The sequence below is a fragment of the Palaemon carinicauda genome, chromosome 1, assembly GCF_036898095.1.
Source record: "Palaemon carinicauda isolate YSFRI2023 chromosome 1, ASM3689809v2, whole genome shotgun sequence".
Lineage (NCBI taxonomy): Eukaryota > Metazoa > Arthropoda > Malacostraca > Decapoda > Palaemonidae > Palaemon > Palaemon carinicauda.
Genome location: NC_090725.1, coordinates 25,503,447 through 25,510,946, shown reverse-complemented (window position 1 = coordinate 25,510,946; position 7,500 = coordinate 25,503,447).

Sequence of the window (7,500 nt, the reverse complement as noted above, 5' to 3'; positions counted from 1 at the left end):
GCTTTACCAACACTCGCTTGAAGTGCTAAGTGTAGGGTTAGCATGACTTCTTTCGTCTCCTGTCATAAGTCTCATTCTTGATCTTCAATGTAAGTGAGTGGGTAAGATATAAAACGTTGGTCTTGTGTTTATGTAAAGTCTAAAGTCACGAATAACATTACCAGGTATACTGAACTTTTACTGACAAAGAATTTCGTATTGCTTGGGGTAGGTCATATGACAATTATCTATGGAGTTAAACAGGCGTGTAACAATTCGGGGGATGGGAGGTACAGGGGAAGAAACGTTATAACAACGTCACTGAGGGACGTCATCACTTTTGCGAATGTGTGGGTGGCTAAGACAGGCTTTAGCCTCATTTTCTTAAGTAAAAAAGTTAATGAAACGTAATTGGCAATGCACAGTATTTCCCAAAATTAGGCCATTGTATGAAGCGCTCCCTGCTTTCATATCATGGAAATCCATCAGTTATTTTAGGAGTTATTTAAAAAAACACTATCACACGGCCTCTGGAAACGATAGTAGTTCACTCTCCTATCCATGTTGCTCTATTTCTGTCTCTTAGTGTCATTCCCATCATTATTCCTTCCATTTCTCTTTGAGTTGTAACTATGTTATGTTCTAAGGCTTCAGTAAGACTCCAAGTTTCTGATGCATATATATATATATATATATATATATATATATATATATATATATATATATATATGTATATATATACACATATGCATTATATATATATATATATATATATATATATATATATATATATATATATATATATATATATATATATATATATATTACATAGTTTACGATATTTACCTTCAAATGTATACTTTGTTCAATATTATTTAGTACTCGATTTCCCCTAAGAGTCCTTCTTCACAAGTCAATTATTAACATGAATTAAATTATCCGACATTAGGAAATGTTTATAATAATTTCTCAGGGTATGAAACATACACCTTATTGGGTCATTATTATTAATCACTCAAACAACCTCACTGTCTCTTCTCATAAATATCGAGGGAGCAAAAAATCACACAGGAGTTCCTGAACCCAGTTCGAAGTTTGTTATCGGTCAGGAAATTTACTTCCAAATGGAAAATATACTGCATTTCCATCCCGCTGGTTATCACCATCAATTACCCTGGAATGGGTTTTACTCCTGGAGAGCCTCCCTATTTACCTGAACGTTCGTTTGCTTGGCGTGAAATGCGTTCTTGTGATAATGTGATTAAGCAAAACAACGTAAGTCCTCGTGATATTTATTCATTAGTTTCTAAATTACTGGTAAGAAATCTGTACAGTAATATTTAGCCGTAATTTAAATTCCAAGATATATTGTGTAATTGAAACTTATCTGACTGTTACTTTGACATTTCCTGGTTAAAGAAAATTCCTTTCTAACAAATTCTGCTCAACATTTGTCTGACTTTATCTATACTTTTTGGTATTCTCAATTAAACACTCATATCACTAGCTTACTGTCGTCCATTCTCTCCTCAGGACCAAACCACCTCAAAATACTTTTATCATCCTTTTCCTAATGGCATAAAGCTTTTTTACCACTCACATAACACTATACTGAACAACGCTCTTCTCTCATTAAGTAAAATTCCATCTCAAACTCACATTATATATCTCAACTTATTATTTTAAGGAAAATTCAAGTATCTTACTAATGTAGCATGGGCCTCCTACTTCATTTTGCCTTTTCCCTTTCTTCGGTTAATTTCTACTCTCATCTCATCATTCTTACGATACTCATTCAAAATCTATTGCTTTCATATACTCTTCACATACAATGAGATTTGTCCTCCCATCTTTCTCATTCCCATTTACACAAGATTATCTTAGTGTTGCTAATTTTTATCTCTACGTCCCCTTTTCTAGGCGCTATCCAACTTTCTTTCTATCTTGTGTAGTTCCTTTTAACTATCTGTGATCTACATTGTGGCATATGTAATAAAATCCCTTTCATATCAGATGCAAAATTTATTTCCACGCCTATATTTACTCAAATTTCCCTCCCCTTCCTCTGAAATTTATCATCACTCGATTCGATTTTTTTTTAATTGTTTTATTTGCACTAGTAAATTCTTCACTTCATAAATAAAAGTTTGTTTTTGAAAGACCTATAATCTCTTCTCAACACTTCGAACTTTGCATCCATATTGGTTCTATGTAAACGATTTTATGTCCCTGAATGTACTCTATTCTTAAACCTCTTGAATATTTTTCTTTCTTTATTATCATGAATCTTGAAGAATGAAATATAAATTTGAAGGAGGAGTTTCTTTTTATCGTGAAATCTTTTACTCTCTCTCTCTCTCTCTCTCTCTCCCCCCCCCCTCTCTCTCTCTCTCTCTCTCTCTCTCTCTCTCTCTCTCTCTCTCTCTCTCTCTCTCTCTCTCAGAGCAACTATTTCTAACGTTAATTATGCTGTACATTTCCCATAATTTTTTTCCTTATATCATAATGAAAGACTGAACCTCAAATAAGGAGTATCCTATTTCTAAGTGTGAAAAGAAAATTACGCACCAAAGCATTTATTATTATGTTCCAGTAACCGCTATGCATATAAGCCGATTAATCACAAGTGTTTGTTGGAAGGATTATTATCCCTAGCAACATTTATCAGCTTCTTATTAATAATCCATTGTTGATGGATGAAAAGGATTTTTCTCTCTTTCGCTAAAAGTTAGTACATGAGGCGTCCATATCATAGCAGGAATATTACCTAACCAAACAGCATAAGAATAATTGATTAAAAATACAAACTTTGAAGTATATTATAACGAAATTACGCTTACTACTTCATTATAGAGCAGGACAATTAACTAACATGTTGATTCTCTCTCTCTCTCTCTCTCTCTCTCTCTCTCTCTCCTCTCTCTCTCTCTCTCTCCTCTCTCTCTCTCTCTCTCTCCAACTTCGCCGACCCCATTCTATCTCTCATTATTAGAAATAACACAAGCATAACTTATGCTAGCCTATTTGGAGTATGCTGAAGAATTGATAAGACATACTCTATTTCTGGGAAATATATATATATATATATATATATATATATATATATATATATATATATATATATATATAGATACATATATATATATATATATATAGGCTATATATATATATATATATATATATGTGCACACACACACACACACATATATATATATATATATATATATATATATATATATATATATATATATATATATATATAAATATATATATATATATATATATATATATATATATATATATATATATATATCTATATATATATATATATAATTATATATATATGTATATATATATATGTATATATATATATATATATATATATATATATAAATATATATATTTATATATATACACCCATATATACATATGTATATATATACACTTATATATATGTATATATATATATATATATATATATATATAAATATATATATATATATATATATATATATATATATATATATATATATGTATATATATATATATATATATGTATATATATATATATATATATATATATATATATATATATACATATATACACACGTATATATATATATATATATATATGTGTGTGTGTGTGTGTGTGTGTGTGTGTGTTACTCGAGCATATTACTCTACGTTTGCAATAAGTAGACAGTGTCCTAGTGGCATCCAGAAAACGAAGATATTTTCTCTTCGGTTAGAGTAGATTGCAAATGGTTTTCAGGATAACATCAGAGATACATTGGTGAAGCAATCTCTCTTAGGCAGTACAACTTCTATTTTGTCGAAATCCTGCCTGTTCATCTCTCACTTTTTTATCAATCTTTTTAGTATATTCAGAATGGGCACACTATATATTTTCATGGCAACTGTCGTTAGTGTAATGCCTTTGTAATTATTGCAATCAGTCAGATCTCCTTTTTTTTTGTGATTATCACCAACGCTTCTAGCTCCCATTTATAAGGTTTTGCCTTTTCCACGCCACATTTGATAAAAAAATAATAACATATGAGATAAATGAAAGAGAATTTTCGTACACTATGTTTCTTCTATAATTTTCAAGTGTACAAAGTATAACACTGCTATACCAGATCAATGTATCATTTAATATATAATACTCTAAATAATAGAAAATATAAGAGGAAATTCTTAGGATCTAGTTTAATATGATCCTTAGACGTAAATGCCTTTTAGCATTAAGTATCCCATACCCTTGTGGTAATTTAATTTTGTTGAGTATCATATATAATCCAAGAACAGAAATATACTGGCCTTGTGGCATCTAGTTGTTCAAAAAGCATTTCTAATATACATATGTATGAGAGGTACACAGTTCATGGTATACACGTTTCTTTTGGATATTTGCGTCAAAGATAATTTATTTCATGAACTACAAACCGTTCAAAATAAAATACCATATATTAGTTCCATTAATCAGACACTCTTCTCTGGTCATCCAAGAAAATTTAGAAGAAGATGAAGCGAGCCAGATTGCAAAAAGAAAATGAGTAAAGAGTCATTTTCTCATCTTCTGGTTTCAAGGCTTGAACTTGATAAATATGTTTCAAGAGGAAAATTAAGTGGTCTCTATAATCTCTGTTGCACTGGCCAGGTTTTTATCATGATAAACGACACATGATCTGGAAATAAGATAGAACAGCAACGAGTTATTGCGAAGGAAGATTTTATGAGCTTTGTTAGACAGTGATCCAACATGGTAAACTACTTAATAAATTTAGAGATAAGGAATTTAGCCTTATAATCACAGAGGCAAAACTTTACTTGATATGGTTTATGAACTCAAACATGCACATATATACTACTGGTAGAGAATTATTGGGTCCTTTGACTGGCCAGACTCTACTGCATTGGATCCTTCTCGTTGATTACGGTTCATTTTCCCTTTGATTACACATACACAGAATGGTCTGGCCTATTCGATACACATTCTCCTCTATCCCCCGTACTCCTAACACCACTGAGATTACCAAACAATTCATCTTCCCCCAAGGGGTTAACTAATGCACTGTAATAGTTCAGTGGCTACTTTCCTCTTGGTAAGGGTAGAAGTGACTCTCAAGCTATGGTAAGCTGATCTTGTAGGAGATGGACACTCCCATATCAAACCATTGTTCTCTTTTCTTGGGTAGTACCATAGCCTCTGTACCATGGTTTTTCACTGTCGTGGATTACATTTCTATTGCTTGAGGGTACACTACCCTAGCGTATTTCTCTGCCTCTTGTTTTGTTAAAGTTTTTATAGTTTATATGCGAAATATTAACTTTAATGTTTTTATTGTTCTTAAAATATTCTGTTTTTTCCATGTCTCCTTTCCTCACTGGGCTATTTTCCCTTATAGCATCCTGCTTTTCCAACTAGTGTTGTAGCTTAGCAAGTAATAACAATGATAGTAACTGTTTTCTGAAAAATGCTGACAATCCTGAAAATGAATTATCCAATCTTTGACACACAACACTTGGAGCATTTCACCTTGATGAATATGAAAGTTCATCATCATATTATCGTGGAGCTATTTATCACCTCTCCGTGGACCACTTCTCAATTTGAGCTTCTCAGTAATTCAGAGGTGCTATTGTCACTGAGAATACAAGGCGGAGAGAGACTAACATCTGATCAATATCTCCTGACCGGATATATTGACACGGAATAATACATAATGAAATATGAGTCAACAAAGATATGGGATTGTCAATAATGGTACCGTATTTCAGTGTGAGTAGGAAAGACACCATTTTATTATAGGTGTTGATTTGAAAGATATCACTTATAGTATAGATTGGAGGTAATTACCAGCAGAAAATGTTTATCTTTTCTGTTTTTTTTTTTTTTGGGGGGGGGGGGGGTGGGGGGGGTGGTGGGCGGTCAATTCCAAATTTGTTTTCCAATCATTATTTTACTCTTATTTCTAAATGAAGAATGATTCTCTTTACTGAAGTATGGATATACATTTCTATTAGGTGGAATATCATAGCCCATACCAAAGAGAAAGTGGGCTCATCATCATAAATATTATTTTCATAGTAATAATAATAATAATAATAATAATAATAATAATAATAATAATAATAATAATAATAATAATAATAATAATAATAATAAATTATTATTAATATTATTATTATTATTATTATTATTATTATTATTATTATTATTATTATTATTATTATTATTATTATTATTATTATTATAAGTTAAGTTATAACTCCAATAGGGGAAAATAGGCCAGTGAGAGAAGAAAAAAAAATAAATGAGCTACAAGTGAAATAATACCCAAAATAAATATCTTAAGAACAGTAATAACACTAAATTAGATCTTCCATATATAAAATATAAAAACTTCAAATAAAACCAAGATTAATAGAATCAATATAGAACAGCGTGCCCGAGTGTACCCTTAAGCGCAAACTTTAATTTAAATCCAGATTATCAAAACGTATATTAATTCAATCTAATACAAATCTATAAGTACTTCTTTTCTTGTTTTCTGAATGAAGGAGTCTCATCGCCTGAAAATGTCATGACAACATCTCGTATTTATATTTGTAGTATTCATAAATGCTACATTGTTAAAAATTTGTCGTAAAATACTATGAAAATCCTGGAATATATGTTGCCGGGCATTTGCCGTTTTAAAAACGGATATATTGACGTAAATGAGTGATATTATGGTCACTAATCCGTATTATTGTAGGGTGATAAGGCAGAATGAAATTCTCTTTCTATAGTTAGGGAATTGTGTGTTTTTTCTTTATCTTCTTTATTTAGGAACTATGATCTTCTTATAGGGTCTTTAGAATTAGAGTTTGGTGAAAAATTCACAAAAGCCAATCAGAAAATGGCTAGGTCGGGTAAAATTTGGAAATAAAAACGCCTGAAATTATATATAAAAATCAGACTATATTCATCAGTTTAGTGAGATCAGTGTTATTATATGAACATAAGTCATGGTATGACAATGAAACAATCTCCAATAGATTTAGTAGATGTGACAACAAAGCCCTAAGAAGGAATTTGAGAGGTAAATGGTAAGACAATATTAGAAATGAAGCTATACGAGAGATTACTAGAGGGCCATATGTGGCTGAGGTCATGGTAAAGGGTAGATGGAGATGGTTTGGGGATACTCTTTGTACTCCTCAAGAGAGATTAATTCCCCAAAAGATTAACTGTGCTCTACATGGCGCTAGAAGAGTTGGAAGACCCAGTCCTACATGGACGAGGACTTTGAAGCGTAAAGTGGGAGAATGAAGGATTTGAAGTTCTCTGGCATCCTGACATTGAAGTTCATTGACACCGATATTGTTTATTATGAATAAAGATTAAAAGAATATTCAATTAAAACCAGCAAAGTAAATATGTTATTAAAGTTAAATAGCATAAAGAAGATCTGCTTGTGATATAGATTTAAAAATGCAACTACCATTGTACGACACATCATGTCCAAGATCTTG